Here is a 17,254-nt window from a genome sequence, read left to right on the forward strand (position 1 = left end):
TAAACCTTGCTGAAATTTATAGTACATCTTCCGTCTTCTTGGCTCACTCGAAGATTCTTCAACCATTAATATAACTTCTACCACACACCTTACATAATTGTCAAACTAATGCTCGTGTGTAAACTTGTGGAACTACTAACATTACATCTTCTATTATGGTAAAATAAACATACTATGAGGATGAATCTTATCTTTTTTAGAGGAAGCCATTGTCTCCTTTAAAGAGAATGACAATGGCAGTATCCAATCCAAAATTCTTTGACGAACTTGTTCTATTAGAACAATCCTTTTTCATCTACCTAGTTTGTTCACATTTCCAATAGAGCCCATCACCTGTGACTTAGAATCTCCATCGGGACTACTGATAGACTCTAATGGACTGCCATCATCGCTTAACTTGCACTTATGTAACCCATATTGGATTAACCAAGGTTCGAAATATTGATGTCGAAGGAAATATCGAAGTCCCAATTTTAAGGAAATATCAATAAAAATTTCTGAAAACTTTATGGAAATTGATGGAAGTTGTTATAATTAGTTAATGAAATTGTGATTGTGGTTGAATTAGACTATAATGGATCATTTTTAATCATCCTCTCTATAAAGTATAACAACATTTAGATGCATATTGTAAAATACATGTGTAAAATATCGATGTGAGGACATGAAATATTGGTAATTAATGGTAAAATTAAAGGATATGAAATATTTATATACAAAATAATTGTAAATTGATTATTATAAAACGAGTTTGATGCAAAAATAAAATATCATACCATTAAACTTACACAACATAACATAATAAGGATATGAAAAACAAAACATTAAACATAAGAGGGATGAAAAAAGCATAACATTAAATATAACACAACATAATGAAAAGAAAAAGAAAAATCTACAAGTAGATAGAGTTTGAGAGAAAATGAGAAGAATATTAGAGAACTAACCAATTTAATTTTGAATTGAAATGATGTAAAAATTCAATGAAAAAGGTTTGAATGAAGTTAAAAAATAAATATGTGGTTTCTTTGAAAATATAAATTTTTTATGGTAAAAGAGGAAAAACTTCTATTGAACTATCATAGCTAATTGTTATAAAAAAAATTTAAAAAAATCTTGAAATTTCAATGGATAATTATTATAAAAGAATTATAAAAACCTTGAAATTTCGATTGAAATATTGAAATATCGAGAAATTGGGAAAAAAAATATAAATCCCCCCTTATCGAAATTTCGAGCCTTAGAAATCTCAAGATTTTGAGATTTGGTCCAAAATTTTCCACTATGGTATTAACATATCTTTGACTTGCACTTTCCATGTCAAATTTTATTGGACTCATAAAGCTTACACATATGCTACACTCCTAGCAAATCAACAAATAGTGAACAACCATATTATTTACAATACCGTAGCCTATTTCAAAAACTTCTTTCTGATGTGAAAGTTCAAACAATGCTACAATCACAAAATATACTAAAAAATTCAAAAACTACGAATCTAAAGTTCTTATGTAAACTCTCGTGACTTTAGTTTTGGTTTCACTCAAAAAACTTTATACCATTGAAGATAGTTGTCTTCCCTTATTATCCGTAATCATCTTCTTATCTAGCCAATATAGGACTTTAGTCACATTTCCAACAAAATTTACCTTGTTTGAGGCCTTGGCAATAGTTTCGTTTTTGATATTCTACCTTCATGAGTAGGAGAGATAGCCGAATTAGGATATAACTAATGGCATGGACACAACACAAGAAATTTTGATCCTCAAAATGGGTAATAAACATAAAGGAAAACATAGTCCTTTCAGTTGCTGTTTACACGCTGACTGTTCTTTTGGGTGTTAATTTATTCTCCCCCCAATGATAAACGAAAAAAAAAAAAAAGATGCTTTCCGTTTCATTCATCCAAATTTCCTTTTGAAGCATAGAGTTCACAGTGTTCATTAGAGATACTTGAAAAACCAAAGAGCCAGCCACAAAATTGAGAAACTATATACGACCCAGCCACAAATTTCAAACTTTTTGGTCGAAGTCAACCTACCACAGGCACATACAATAGATTTCAATACTTTGCGCTATATATGAGGGGATCGAATTCTATGTGGAAACGTGTAAACACGTGTGCTTTTACATTTCGAACTTATAGAAAAAATAGAGAAGTACAAACAAATTCTAACTAAGCATGAACAAATTCTAACTAAGCATGCATTATACTATGAAGAATTTCAAGGGAAAAGAAAACTTTGAAGACAACTCTTCAATCTTCTCCATTTCTTCACCATGATCACAATTTTTGCAACTCATCAAGGTTTTTGAACAAAACATGACCACTAGATCTTCCTTGCTACTCTCCAGTAAGAAAAAGGTTGTGAGAATCTCTTTTGGAATACAGGGAAGAGAAACATTTAAAAAGAAACTTTTTGGGTATGCTTGGAATGCATTTTAAGGTATTTAATGTTAATTTTAACAAGCAAGAAGCGGAAGAAAACAAAATCATTAAGCACTCTAATTCATCAACTTTATTTTCAAATTAAGTGTTCTTTAACCTAAAAGAGGGTTTCAACAATACCATTGAAAACTCTCTTCAATCTACGAGTTCAGCTGCAATCTTCTCCTCTACTGGTCGTGAACTACCATAAGCTCTTTTCTACTATATTTTAGGACCTCAGATTGAATTGTGGGACTCAAAATGAATTGAGATTTAGAGGGAATTTGAGGAGAGGAGATGAACATTGCGGAGAAAAAACTGAGAAAACTTCTTCAGTTTTCTTAGCCTTCAAATTCACTTTGCATGCATTTTTTTCAACTGAAAATTGTGTGTTTTAAATAGAACACTCATGCAATTAGATTGCACAAGCAACACACCGCTCCTACTTCAGTAAAAATGGTGGAATTTAAGTGGATGTGTGAGTAAGATGCTTAAAGTGGGAAAATCCCACTTTTTGCAACTTCTCAAATTTAAATAAAAAATTAATTTAAATTGAAAAATTCGTTTAATCTAATTTCCAAAATTAAATTAAAACAAAATTTGAATTTGAATTTTGTAAAAATTCAAATTTTCAATTTTAAATTTAATTGATTTTATTTATTAAATAATTTAATTAATTCTAGTAATTTAATATCAAATATTAGATTAAATATTTATCAATTTCACAACCATGAATCCCTATTCATGAAATTAATACATAAATCATATTTAAATATTAATTGATTCTCCAATTTCGTTTAACTAAACGTGTAATTATATCACATATAATTACTAATTCCCTTAATTCGAATTTGAACGTTTCAAATTTACATATCACGTTATTCTAAGGTTTATTTCGTTTGTGAGCTAGTGAGGGACCTAACGGACTTACAGATCATGGGCTCCAATGATCCGAGATTAACTGGCTAAAATCTTTAACCTAATTAACCACTATTTGTTAACTACTGGGTCACTCCACTAAAGCCTAGTAGTTGCATTCCCCTCACTATAGTTATATTGTGTCTACTCGATATGACCATGATTAGTAAGTTAACCTTTCACAGGTTGTTCATAATAACGGTTGGGTCAATCGTTGTTTCACCCCCAAGATTACCTCTTGTTCCTTAAGTCCTACTAATCCTCTAATGAACAATTGGTTTGTGATCCAATGATCAAATCAAATCCCTCTTAGGCTAATGAGGGGGAGGGGCCCCTTATTCAAGACCTGAAGTCAGCACTTAAGGGAACAATCTCTCTACTATCCCTAAAAGCGGGTAGGAGTGAATTCCATCTTGCACCCTATTGTTGGGTTTGGTGCCCTAAAGTTTCGTGTCCTGTAGTTTGTAAACAGTTTGTATGAACGCTTGTGATATATAATAATTATTTCACATCTTGATTTTGCTCAATTGTTTGTTTTATTTGCTTTACCACAAACCAATAAATATAAAATCCCTAGTTATCAGTATGTAACTTAAGCATGTATGTGGTGACATACAAGTGGATCATGTCTTAAGTAATAACCAAAATGGTTTGTAATATATGGATATAGGAGGGAAACCTTATCCTGGTAACGCTACGGATGCGACCCACTTTGTGGAATGGTCACAAGTTTTGTGACTTGTCACAGATGGTCTAATCCTGATCATTCATGTAGGGGACATACGAACAGGGGCGTCCTATACAAAGAGTTTGTATAAGACCTGACCATAAAGTGTTAACGTCTCATTATATAACACCATTCATGACAGAGACTTCACTTCACTAGGATGACCATAGGTAACATGACCTCAATCCTGAGTGAATTGGGAACTCTTGCCATTGAGGGCGGTCCTTTGATCTATATGGGTACGAGTGGCCAGGTCGCCGACTTAAACCTACCATTTTGGGGATTCTTCTGATTTGGGAACTGGGAGCTCAGCTACACAAGATGGAATTCATTTCTTCCCTCAAGTATGGGCAAGTAGATAGATAGCTCCCTTAAGGGGCTGATTCCAGGGCTTGAACGATGTGGCGCCACACACCTTCGCTTGGCCCGAGAGGTGTTCATACATAGTTGGACTATGTTGTATTGTTCATTAGAGGAATCAGTGGTACTTAGATGTAACTACAGGGGCAAAACGGTAAATTGGTCCAGTTGTACTTACGAGCATTTGTGAAGGGTCATCGTACTCATGATTGGTTATATCCGATGGACACAAAAATATATATGTGATAAGAAAAGTTCAGCTATTGGTCTTTAGTGGAATGTCTGACAGTTAACGTGGTGGATCTCGTGGCTAAAGAGTTTAGTCAGCTATTCACGTACCATTAGAGCTTTGAGCCACAGGTCCGTAAGGTCCCTTAGGTAGCTTGGATAAAGTCGAGAATCAGTTTTTGGGTCAGTTTGAAATGTTCAAATTGACAAGAGGGAGTTCGATTATATATGATATAATTGAACCGATTAATTATTGATAACGGGCAGAAATGCACGTTATTATAGTGCAAAGATATAAAACAATGCAGGATTGCGATGGTAAAAATATATAATATTGCATCCAAAAGCACTAAGTTTACAACATTGCGATCACATACGTCCATCGCATTAAAACAGCTAACTTATGTATTTTATGCAGGAAAATGCATTGACGCAAGGCGAAATTACGATCCAAGGAAATTAGCATCCGAGCGCATAAGAGATTGCAACTGCAAGGCTATAAGATCGTTTGCGTTTGTGAAAATCTACTCAAGAAGGTGGTCGCATATAGCCAGCGTATCAAGGTGAAAGCTTAATAAATCACGATGGGATAGAAAGCTGATGACGGTCGATTCCGAATTAAGTTGACAAGCCGTTAACGACATACTATAGCAAGTACACTCAACTTTTCGGTTGCAAATATTTGGCGCATCAGATAGAGAATTAATGACATCCCATCAGTGTAATCATTGGAGAGAAAAAGTTCTTCACCTTAAAGCTCTATAAATACAGAAGACCACCTTCATTGTAGGAGTTCGCTCAATTCGGAGAGCTCACCATATAGAAGAAAGTTAGCCTTGTTCAGAGTTTTCTTTTACTTAGAAGGTGGAAGCGAGTGAAGGGAGATTACGCTGAGAGATCATTCTGGTTAACTCGGAAGAGTGTCGGGAAGCGTCGAAAACAGAGAGAGGGCCAACTCTTGCGGAAGCAAGAACATCTTTTGGGCAGAATAGAGATAACTCCGTGTAAAAGCCTTGGGAAGCAAGATATTTATACCAGGTTCTCTACCCTTATTTTCCATTGTCATTTTGTATTCTAAACCTATTTATAAAATGGAAATTGCATCTTTATATCCGTCCACTCTCTTTACATGAGTAGCTAAATCTGTCGAATGGGTTGAGAAACACTTAGCTAGCATAACCTGAGATCTTCATTCTATACGATCATCTTGTATTATGTATGCGTCATTCATCCATTAGAGATACTCGGGAGGGTAGTCTAAGAATAGAATCTAGGCTTGGAAAAGTCATATTAGAATCTAGGCTCGGGAGAGTCAGATTAGAACCGCATAATCAAGAGATAGAAGCTTAGGAATAAGTTCTGTTTGCTATTAACGCATCGCATGCACCCTAGAGATAGGATATGATTGTATGCGGTCATCTTGTAACTATGTGCATCTTTCATCATTGCATAGGCAAGAAGTAGAGACTTAGGAATAAGCTCTATAGACATCATCGATACATCGCATGCGTCCTAAAACTAGAAGCTATCGCATTTGCATTGGAAAATGAATTGATGTCGCATGAGTGTACCATGATCGCATTGCTTGAACGCATTCTCAGGAAATGCTAGCTAAAGACCTTCTCAACCTGTTCTTCCGCATACTCATTGTATCTTTCACATAATTAACTCTTTTCTCAAATCCGCCGCATAAACTTTATACCTTAAACAACAAAACAACCAACACTGTGATTTATTTGTTACCGTAAAGTAATCAAAATTTACCATCACATACTGTGTCCCTAGTCCCTGCGTTCGACCCTGGGCTTACCAGACAACTTAGTAGGATTTATACTTAGATCTTGCTGAGAAAACTTGCTTGCACAATGCATATTCCACCATCGCATTCTATACCATTATTTCATCGCATAACAACACGCATCAATTATATATGATATAATTGACTAAATGTATGAGATACATTATTTTGGAGGAGATTAGATATAAATATGATTTATTTCAAGTGGAGAAGAAATTACTATAGTAGATATATGGTATCAAACTATAAGTTAAGAATATAATATGATTATATTCATTTATTAATTAATTGGTTAATTATGTGATAATTGGCCGAAAAATTCTCCTCAATCGTGCATTAGTGGGAAAATCTTATTCGGTTATTGTAACTGAAAAATAAAATGAAAATTAGTTTCATTTTGCAATGAGTTTGAAAAAATCGCTCAAGGTGTGAAAACGTATCGATCTCTTAGCTGAGTGCCTATACGATAGTGCCTTATCGCCTAAACGATCGCACACCTCGAGTACTAAACGATCGCACGTATTCTCTAAATGATCGCTCACAAAATACTAGATGATTACTTACTAAACCTACACGATCGTGTAGCTTTCTCTAAATGATAAGCATCCGCTATACGATAGCCTTCTCCCACTTGCTTGTCATTCTACACGATCATCCCTTTCCTCCTTCCTCTACCATTTCCATCAAATACTACTCTTTGGATTCTCACTCCGAGAATACCAAGGACTCTAAGTGGTGGTGTCATCCCCACTTCTTCTTGTTCATGCGCTGCCGTTCATGTAGATGATCGCTGCTGGTAGCCGACTGTTTGTTGGGTGATAAAAAATGTAAAGGGTTGCTTCCGCTGGGTTAAGTTCAAAGTTGTCTTCAACTGGTATGTGAACTGAATCTCTTGTATTTTATTTCTGAAAGCATGCCTATAATTAGTGTTAAATTGGATAACTGTTCGTTAGATTGTGTGTGTGATAATTTGGTCACAATGAAATAGGAAAGATCCGAACGCGCTCATGGATACTCTTGTTCAAGAGTTCCTTCACCTATGTTCCCAGCTATCTATCCGGTCTTACTCTTGAAATAGGAGGCTTATTGAGCCGGTGCTATTGAGTCAACCCTCACCTATGAAAATCTAAGGAAAATTCTGAATAAACAGGAATTCATAGTTAGCTCAGGATTAAGGTTAAGTTACCAAGTCATTGATAACAGGCAGAAATGCATGTTATTACAACGCAAAGATATAAAACAATGTACGTACACGACGGTAAAAACATGCAAAATCGTGTCCAAAAGTATTAAGTTAAGAATATTACGATCGCATGCGGCCATCACATTAAAAATGCTAATTTACTTATTTTGTGCAGGAAAATGCGTTGGCGCAAAGCAAATTGCGATCCAAGGAATTCGGTGCCTGAGCACATTAGAAGATTGCACCACAAAGCTATGCGATCATATGCGCTCGTGAAGATCTGCTCAAGAAGGTGGCCGCATAAAGACGGTGCATCAAGGTGAAAGCATAATAAATCATGATGGGACGTAAAGCTGACGATGGTCGAATCCGAATTTAGTTGACAAGCCGTTAACGACACACCGTAGCAAGTACACTCAATTTTTCGGTGACCATTAATTGGCGCATCAGACAGAGATTTATTGACCTCCCATCATTGCAATCATTTGAGAGAAAAGCTCTTCACCTTGAAGCTCTATAAATACCGAAGGCCACCTTCATTAAAGGAGTTTAGAATTTTGGGAGTTCGACATATACATAGTTTGCCATATACATAGAAGATAGATCATAGATAGTCGTAGTCTGTAATTCTTATACTTAGAAGGCGGAGGCGAGTGAAGAGAAGAAGACGCCGAAAGATCGTTCCTAGTTAGCTCAAGAGACTGCCAGGAAGTGCTGAGAACGGAGAGAGGGTCGACACTTGCGAAAACAAGAACATTCTTTTGGGCAGCGTAGAGTAAAACAGCCTTGGGGAGCAAGACATTGCTACCGGGCGTCCTATCCCTGCTTTCCATTTTCATTTTGTATTATGAGTTTATTTATAAAATGGAATTTGCATCTCTACATCTGTTCAATATTTTCACATTGTACACGAGTAACTAAATTTCTGAATGGGTTGAGAAGCACTTAGCTAGCATAACCTAAAATCTTCATTTTATGCGATCATCTTGTCTTATGTATGCGTCTATCACCGTTTAGAGACACTTGAGAGAGTAGTCTAAAGAAAGAACCTAGACTTGAGAGAGTCAGGTTAGAATCTAGGCTTGAGAAAGTCATATTAAAACCGCATAAGAAAAAGATAGAGACTTAGAGATAAGTTATGTTCGTTATCATGCATCGCATGCACCCTAGAAATAGGATATGATAGTATGTAGTCGTCTTGTGTATGTATGTATCATTCATCATCGCATAGACAAGAATAGAAGCTTAGACATAAGTCCTATAGACATTATTGTATACATCGCATGCGTCCTAAAATTAGGAACTATGGCATTTGCATTGAGAGATGACATGTTGTTGTGTGTGTGTAGCATGATCGCATAACTTGAACGCAATCTTAGGAAATGTTAGCTAAAGCCCTTCTCAACCCGTTTCCCCCATACTCATTGTAACTTTCGCTGTCATTAACGCTTTACTCAACTCCACCGCATAGGATTTATACTTTAAACAAACATACCAACCAACTTATTGTTTTTGTCACCGCAAAGGAATCAAAACTTACCATCACATATTGTCTCAGTAGTCCCTGTGTTTGATCCTAGACTTACCAGGCAACCTAGTAGGATTTATACTTGGATGTTACTAGGAAAACTTGCATGTGCAATGCATAGTTCACCACCGCAATTTCATACCATTATTTCATCACATTCACAATGCATCAAATTTTTGGCGCCGTTGCCAAGGACTACGGCAGTATATATTGCGCTAACAGTAACTTTTTTATTTTCTTTGCAACTGACCATCTCTGTGCACTGTCTCTCCTTCAGTAAGGGAAGAAGCGGGTGTCGTATGAATGAAGGACAAGTTCCTGAGCCCAATTACGACCCAGAGATTGAAAGACTTTCCGAAGAAGAAGAAGAAACAACCGCTGACAACAATAAGAGAGAAATCCCAACATGGCGGAGCAACCGGAAGACAGAACAAAAAACACAAATAATATCATGGCGAACCTCATTCACCTGGCGAACAACTGCAATAGACCCATCCAGAACTATGTGTCACCCAACCTTTATGATTTCTCACCAGGAATCATGAGGCAAGCCTTGAACGAATCGAGGTTCGAAATGAAGTCGGTTATGCTGCAGATGATTCAGATTGCCGGACAGTTTAGCGGTAGGTGTGGCGAAGATCTGCACGCCCATCTTTGGAGTTTTATTGAAATCTGCAACACTTTTGTGTTCCCAAACATCTCAACTGAGGAGGTTCGACTAACACTGTTCCCATTTTCATTATGCGACCAAGCAAGGAAATGGGCCTATTCTCTTGAACCAGGGGAGATTACGTCTTGGGAACAAGTAGTTGAAAAGTTCATGAAGAAGTACTTCCCCCCGACAGAGAATGCAAGAAGGAGGAAGTTGATTACTAATTTTGAACAAGATATTGACGAATCACTCAGTGACGCCTGGGCGAGGTTTAAAAGACTGGTGCGAGATTGTCCACACAATGGTTTACCCGATTGTCTTCAAATGGAAATTTTCTACCACAGTTTGAACCCTGCATCGCAGACGGCTACCAGGAGGCCAATGCAGCAGTAGCTGGAGGTCTGCTCAACAAAACATATAACGGGGCCAAAAATATTCTTGATCGCATTTCGAAGAATCACGAAGACTAGAGAAAAAGCAATCAACGACTTAGAATTAAATAATGTGACGCAAGTAATGAGGCCATCGCATCCCTACAAAATCAAATGAATGCAATGATGAATTTGATACAAGGAATCGTAATCAATAGCCCAGGAACATATCGAGGGCAGAACAACGCAATCGATCAAACGAGCGTAAGTTGTGCCACTTTCAGAGAAGCCCATCAACAAAATTTTCAACCCATGGTGCAAAAAGAAGGGCCGTCAGGATTTTTCCAGCGAATAAACGGTCAATCACAAAATCAAGCTAGCAGCTCACAAGCGTCGCAATCTTCATCTCTGGAGAGCTTACTAAAGCAGTATATTGAGAAAAATGAAAAGTACTCCAGAATCAGGCGACTTCAATCCGCAATCTCGAAATTAAGATAGGACAGATTGCGGACGAGCTCAAAAGTAGACCGTAAGGAGCATTGCCGAGTTCAACTGAGCTCCCGCGCAACTCAGAGAATACGGGAAAGGAGCAATGTCAAGTTGTGACTTTTTGAAGTAGAAAAAAATAGCGGAAGAGAAGGAGGAGCCGAGTAGGATTGCTTCAGTTGTGATAGAACCCCAGACCCCGTTGATGCTAGAGGAACCAGAAGAACAGGAGACGATGGGACCAAAAGTTGCGTCCATTTCTAAGCCTATGGAATAGAGAACCGTGGAAATACAGCTGCCATCATTCCCTCAGAGACTTAAGAAGAAGAAAAATGATGAATTGCAGTATCATCGCTTCATGGACATGCTGAAATAGTTACATATCAACATCCCTTTTCACTGAAGTGATTGAACAAATGTCAAAATATGCGAAGTTTCTGAAGGACATGGTGACGAAGAAAAGAAGCACAAGTAAGTATGCAACGGTGGCGTTAATGCAAAGATCAAAAACCATTATTCCATCGAAAATGCGCGACCCCGAAAGTTTCACAATACCCTGCTCAATTGGCGAGATATATATTGGTCAAGTGCTTTGCGATCTCAAGGCCAATATCAACCTAATGTCCCCTTCAATTTTTAATCAGTTGAATGTGGGGAAACTAGCACCCACGACGGTCACTCTCCAATTAGCTGACAGGTCCCTAGTCCATTCATAAGGGAAGGTGAAGGATTTGTTGGGGTTGATGCCCTAAAGTCTCGTATTCTATAGTTTGTAAACAGTATATACGAACACTTATGATGTTAATATATGATATTTACTTCACATCTTGTTGTTTTGCCCAGTTAATTGTTTTATTTGCTTTACCACAAACTAATAAACATAAAATCCCTGGTTATCTGTATGTGACTAGAGCCTGTATGTGGTGACATACAAGTGGATCATGTCTTGAGTGATAACAAAATGGTCTGTAGTAAATGGATAAAGGAGGGAAACCTTATCCTGGTAATGCTACGGACGCGACTCGCTTTGTGGAATGGTTACAAGTGTTGTGACTTGTCACAGATGGTCTGATCCTGATCATTCGAGTTGGGGACATGCGAGTGGGGCGTCCTATACAAAGAGTTTGTATAAGACCTGACCACAAAGTGTTAACATCTCGTTATATAACACCGTTCATGATAGAGACTTCACTTCATTAAGATGACCATAGGTAACATGACCTCAATTCTGAGTGAGTTGGGAACTCCTGTCATTGAGGGCGGTTCTTTGATTTTTATGGGTGCGAGTGGCCAGGTCGCCGATTCAAACCTACCATTTTGGAGATTCGTCTGATTTAGAAGCTGGAAACTCAGTTACACAAGATGAAATTCACTTCTTCCCCAAGGCAGGGGTAAGTAGATAGATGACTCTTTTAAGGGCTGATTCTGGGGCTTGAACGATGTGGCACCACACACATTCTCTTGGTCTGAGAGGTCTTCACACATAGTTGGACTATGTTGTATTGTTCATTAGAGGAATCAGTGGTACTTAAGGAGTGAGATGTAATTATAGGGGCAAAACGGTAAATTGGCCCAGCTGTACTAACGAGAATCTATGAAGGGTCATCGTACTTATGATTGGTTATATCCGATGGACACAGAAATATATCTGTGGTAAGAAGAGTTCAGCTATTGGTCTTTAGTGGAATCACTGATAGTTAACGGATGGTGGATCTCATGGCTAAAGAGTTTAGTCAGCTATTCACGTACCGTTGGAGCTTTGAGCCACAGGTCCATTAAGTCACCTGGGTAGCTTGGATAAAGTCGAGAACCAGTGTTCGGGTTAATTTGAAATGTTCAAATTGACAATTGGAAGTTCAATTATATATGATATAATTGGACTGGTTAATTATATATGATATAATTGGCTAAATGTATGAGATACATTATTTTGGAGGAAATTAGATATAAATATGATTTATATGAAGTAGAGGAGAAAATACTATAATAGATATATGATATCAAACTATAGGATATAAATATAATATGATTATATGTATTAATTAAATTAATTGATTAATTATTTGATAATTAACGAGTTTATCCACGTTCGAACATGGGAAGTGGGCTGCAATGGTTATGGTAACCGGAAGATTAAAAATGAAAATCGTTTTCATTTTGCACAATGGTGAATTCGTATTATCATCCACGCCCAAAAGAATCCGTGAAAGCGATCGCGAGAGCCTATACGATAGAAGCTCGTCCGTCTAAACGATCGTCTGCCTCACGTTTTCTCTAAACGATCGTATACATTTTTCCTAAACGATCGTTCAGTCTTTTATACACGATCGTATAGCTCTACTATACGATAAGCATTTCCGCTATACAATAGTAGAGTTTCATCTCCCACTTGCTTATCATCAATACGACGCGTTCTCCTCCGTCCTCTACTAAACTCACCAAAGCCCACTCTTTGGGTTTTTGACGTCGAAGATACCCGGGTTTCTCTTGTGGTGGTGTGTCCCTGCTGCAGTGTTCGTGTACATTCTGATCGTACTGTTGCAATCTACATACTCGCCGAATGCTGTTAGATCCGTTGGAGGTTTCCACTACTTAGGGTTTAGACGTTCGAAGACTGTCTTCATCTGGTATGAACCTGATGACATGCAGAAATGCATGTCATCTTAGGCCTTTTACTTAGAATTATGAAGGTCATTAAGTAGAATATGCGGCAATTATGATAGGAATTCACGAGAAAATGAGCTTGCGGTGATCAACATGTTGAATCTCAGCTAACTCATTATCATGCGTTATTATGCGTTCAATTATTTATTTTTTGTAGCTAATACAGGAAATAGGGGCAAATGTGGAAATCGACCACCGCATAGACACCGCATGTGGAGAAACTCTCCATCGCAAGGCAAATGTGTTCGATCAACGCATGGATGTTACGGTAATCAACTACATGCGTCCATTGCATGGGAATTGCGCTCGTCAAGTGATTGCGGTCATCGTGTAGAGTTGTGGTATTAAGCGAATGCGGTCACTGAATGATTGCGGCTACGCGAAAACGCATACTAATGGGATCAACGCAAGGTTGGTAGAATGAACGCATTAATGCATCTACCTCGAGTAAATCAAAAGTTGATGTTGACATTTCACCTACCACGTCGTTAGCAGTAGAGGTTCAGAAAAGGACAAACGCGCCGAATGTCAGAATCAGAGTAGTCCATTAATGTTGTCGACGATCCAGGCTCTATAAATAGAAGTCGATGAGCAAAATTCCAATCGGTTCGAGGATTACCCCTGCAACCCAGGGTTTTCCTTGTGATCCAGAAAAATGCATGAGAAGACGCTTGAGAGTTCTTCACCTCCTTCATCCATTCCAAGTGACGACCAGAGCCTTCTGTCGAAGCTAGATCTCGGGAAAGTCAGCTCGACTGCCTATCCATGGCACCACCGGCAGCCTTGACGCACATTCGCTGGAAGCAAGTCATTGCTTCCAGCCGACCATTTCATTTTCTCTTATTTTCTTATATTGTATTGTATTACATTTTATGATTAAGGGATTAATACATTATGTTTTCAATGCATTTCTGTGTTCCTCCGATTCCATCTCCATCTTCTTTACTTAACATCTCTAACTTTCATTGCATCACTTAGTGAGATTGCTTGAGTATCACATTCTTAGTCATGTGGATTAGGGATATGAAGCATGTAGCAAACCACCAAGAGGTGTGCGTTGTGCGAGTATATGAGAAAACCTTATTTTCTTAGTGTGAAGCTATGGTAACACTTGTCTATAGGCTAACGCATTACTTGTCTATGGGTAAAGTCAGCAACAACCAACTGCCCGGGAGGGTAAGTGGTTGGTCGCATTAAGCAAGGTAAGTTATTGTTCACAAGGGATAGGAACAATCTTAGGTCAACAAAGTTCATGTGGTTACCTTGTCCTATGAGCACTTCATTCATCATTTAGGCATACTTAGGAGAGTAGTCTAAAACACAAATCTAAGAGTCGGGAGAGCGGATTGGAATGCATAGGTAAGAATGGGGATCTTAGAGATAAGCTCTGTTTTCTTTCACATAGTATATGCACCCTACGGATGGGATATTGCATGCATCCAGGAAGTAGGATATGGTGGTTGTATGCGGTCATCTCGACACTTATGCATACCTACCACATACGTCCTAGATTTTGGCTTTTAGTATATGTAGCATGATCGCATGTCTTGCGTTGACTAGGGTTGCCCTTGTGGTCACTCTTAAGAGTTACAATGAAATCATCTCCGCATTTTATCCATTTTTCCCATTCATTCATTTCATGTCAAGAGTTTTCGTGTCTCTACCTCTCATTCCCATTCTCATTGCGTTGTTTGTTAGCTAGGAGTAGGAGTAGTGTTAACTTGGCAACCTTCCATCCATTCTTTTATTCAACTGCCGCATGCACATTACCACATTCATATAGCTACAAGTCCCTGTGTTTGACCTTGGATCACCCGAGAAACTTGTGTTCACGTTATACTTAGCGTGAGCGCAAGAAAACTTATGACAAGACGCATGGTAATCGCATACATTTATTAACGCATAGTGATTCCAACGCATGACCATCACCGCATGGCTATCAACGCATACCTTAAGAACATGTATCATATATTGTCTCCAAGCGATTTTAGTTGTCGAGTAATTTGACTTCTAATTCCCTGTCACTAAGTTTTTGGCGCCGTTGCCGGGGACTTGGTAGCTAATTGTTTGTTGAGTTTTGTGTCTTTGTAGGCAACCTTTGTATCTTGGGAGTATTGTAGCTTATGCGACCAGGCTGCAAACAATATTGAAGTGTAGGCGACGCGTCGAAAGCCAGTATTGACCCCGAGGTAGAAGGGCAATTAGTCGCAAGAGCTGAAGGTAATTCTAAGCACATGGTGGCCAACATGCGCCTAACAATTGCCGAAAGTTCCAATGGTCAAGGCAACTTGACCCAAGTAATTGAGAGCTATCTCTTGCATGGAAGACTCCTTGCGGTGACAACACTCTTATTTTTCCAAGGACGTCTTTTACTTTATCTTTACTTTGCTTTCTTAGTTTAGGTTATTTTTATTTTTATTGTTATTTTGGATATATGGCTGATTCCTTGGTTGTGGTGTGATTGTTCCTTGCAAGTGCAATAATAAGTCTCCTCAGTGCGCAGTACAACGGAAGAATTCCTTTCATCCTTCAACGCATGGCTTCGATCACATGAATTCCAACGCATAATCGCATGCATTGTTTCGCCTAAGGTCTTTTCTTATTATTTTGTATGCCTTATCCTTTTGAAATACCTTCTTTCCCGATTGCAATTGTTTTGCGATGTTTCTATGATGGTACGTATAATTCACCGCATCTTCTAATTAATCATCGCAAGGCGCTCTTTACTTTTAATAGCCTCTTCAAATTTTGAAAGTCTTAAGTCTTATTTTGTGCAAACCTTTGTTCAAACCTTTATTACCGTATTCCTGTAATTTTGTTTTTAGCTTTGCGGTGAGAACGCTGCCAACCTCTAAGTTTGGGGTTGGCAACAGTCTTGGAGAATTGCGTTCATTGCATTGCGATCATTTGAAAAAAAAAAAAAAGAAAAAGAAAAAAAAATGGGGGTGAGTTTTTTAGAATAATAACTCCACTGTCAACGCAATGGGGAAACCCAAGTTGATAAGAGTTAAGTTGTGAAAGGCACTTGCTCGTAGTTGGATGTCCGCATGACACACGTGGGGGTAAGCCAAAATGAAGACAAGTCACCAGGATCAACGCATTAGCGCAACTTCTCTGTCCAGCATAAGCCAAAGTAAGCAAGACAAGAGTTGAGTTGAATATGAAACACAACCGAAGTTGGATGCCCGCATGACATACGTAGGGGTAAGCCAAAACGAAGAGTGTAACCAGGTTCAACGCCGCATTCGAATAAGTCATCGCAAAGTTTTGAATATTTTGATGAACGCATTCTCAAAAGCTAAACACAAATTTGCGGCGAATGAATAAAAGTTTTTTAGCAAAGACTTGCCGGATATAAACTTGGAAAATATTTTTTTTGAAGAAGTACCCAAAGTGGAGGAAAGCATTGCAGCGATAGTTGAAGGTATGAGTAAATTATATTCTAAGAAGCTAGTCATCCCAAAAGAAAGCATGAAGGTGAGTTAGAATTTCTTGAGTATAACGCATGCTTGAGGACAAGCCAGACAACGCAATGAGAATGGAAATGAGAGGTAGAGACACGCAATGAGAATGGGAATGAGAGGTCAGCTCCACCGCAATTAGATTTATATGTATAACTGTATGTGAGCATGCCGATAATTAGGTTTATATGCATAACTGTATGTGTTGAATGTATGTCATTTGTGTTTTGGTCACTGTGAAATCGGAGCGATCTGAACACGCTCATGGAACTCTCGGTATGAGATCCTTCAATTGGTATCAGAGCCAGGTTCCTGATACTCAGATTTCATCTGTTGCAATGAAATAACGTATACATTCATGGTGGGTGCATTTCTATGCTGTTTTAAATGTTAATTCTGCTGTAGATGTGCCGGATTAATGGATGTTTTCGGGATGAAATTGCCTTGGTT

At 38.1% G+C, this 17,254-nt stretch overlaps 1 non-coding gene across 1 annotated transcript; it reads right to left on the reverse strand.

Moving 5' to 3' along the window:
- Positions 1 to 10,023: 10,023 nt before the first annotated feature.
- On the reverse strand, positions 10,024 to 10,130 carry LOC120070391. Its single transcript, XR_005479886.1, has one exon. It is a non-coding gene; the product is annotated as a small nucleolar RNA R71 (small nucleolar RNA).
- Positions 10,131 to 17,254: the final 7,124 nt, after the last annotated feature.

The sequence above is a fragment of the Benincasa hispida genome, chromosome 1 (genome assembly GCF_009727055.1).
Source record: "Benincasa hispida cultivar B227 chromosome 1, ASM972705v1, whole genome shotgun sequence".
Taxonomy (NCBI): Eukaryota; Viridiplantae; Streptophyta; class Magnoliopsida; order Cucurbitales; family Cucurbitaceae; genus Benincasa; species Benincasa hispida.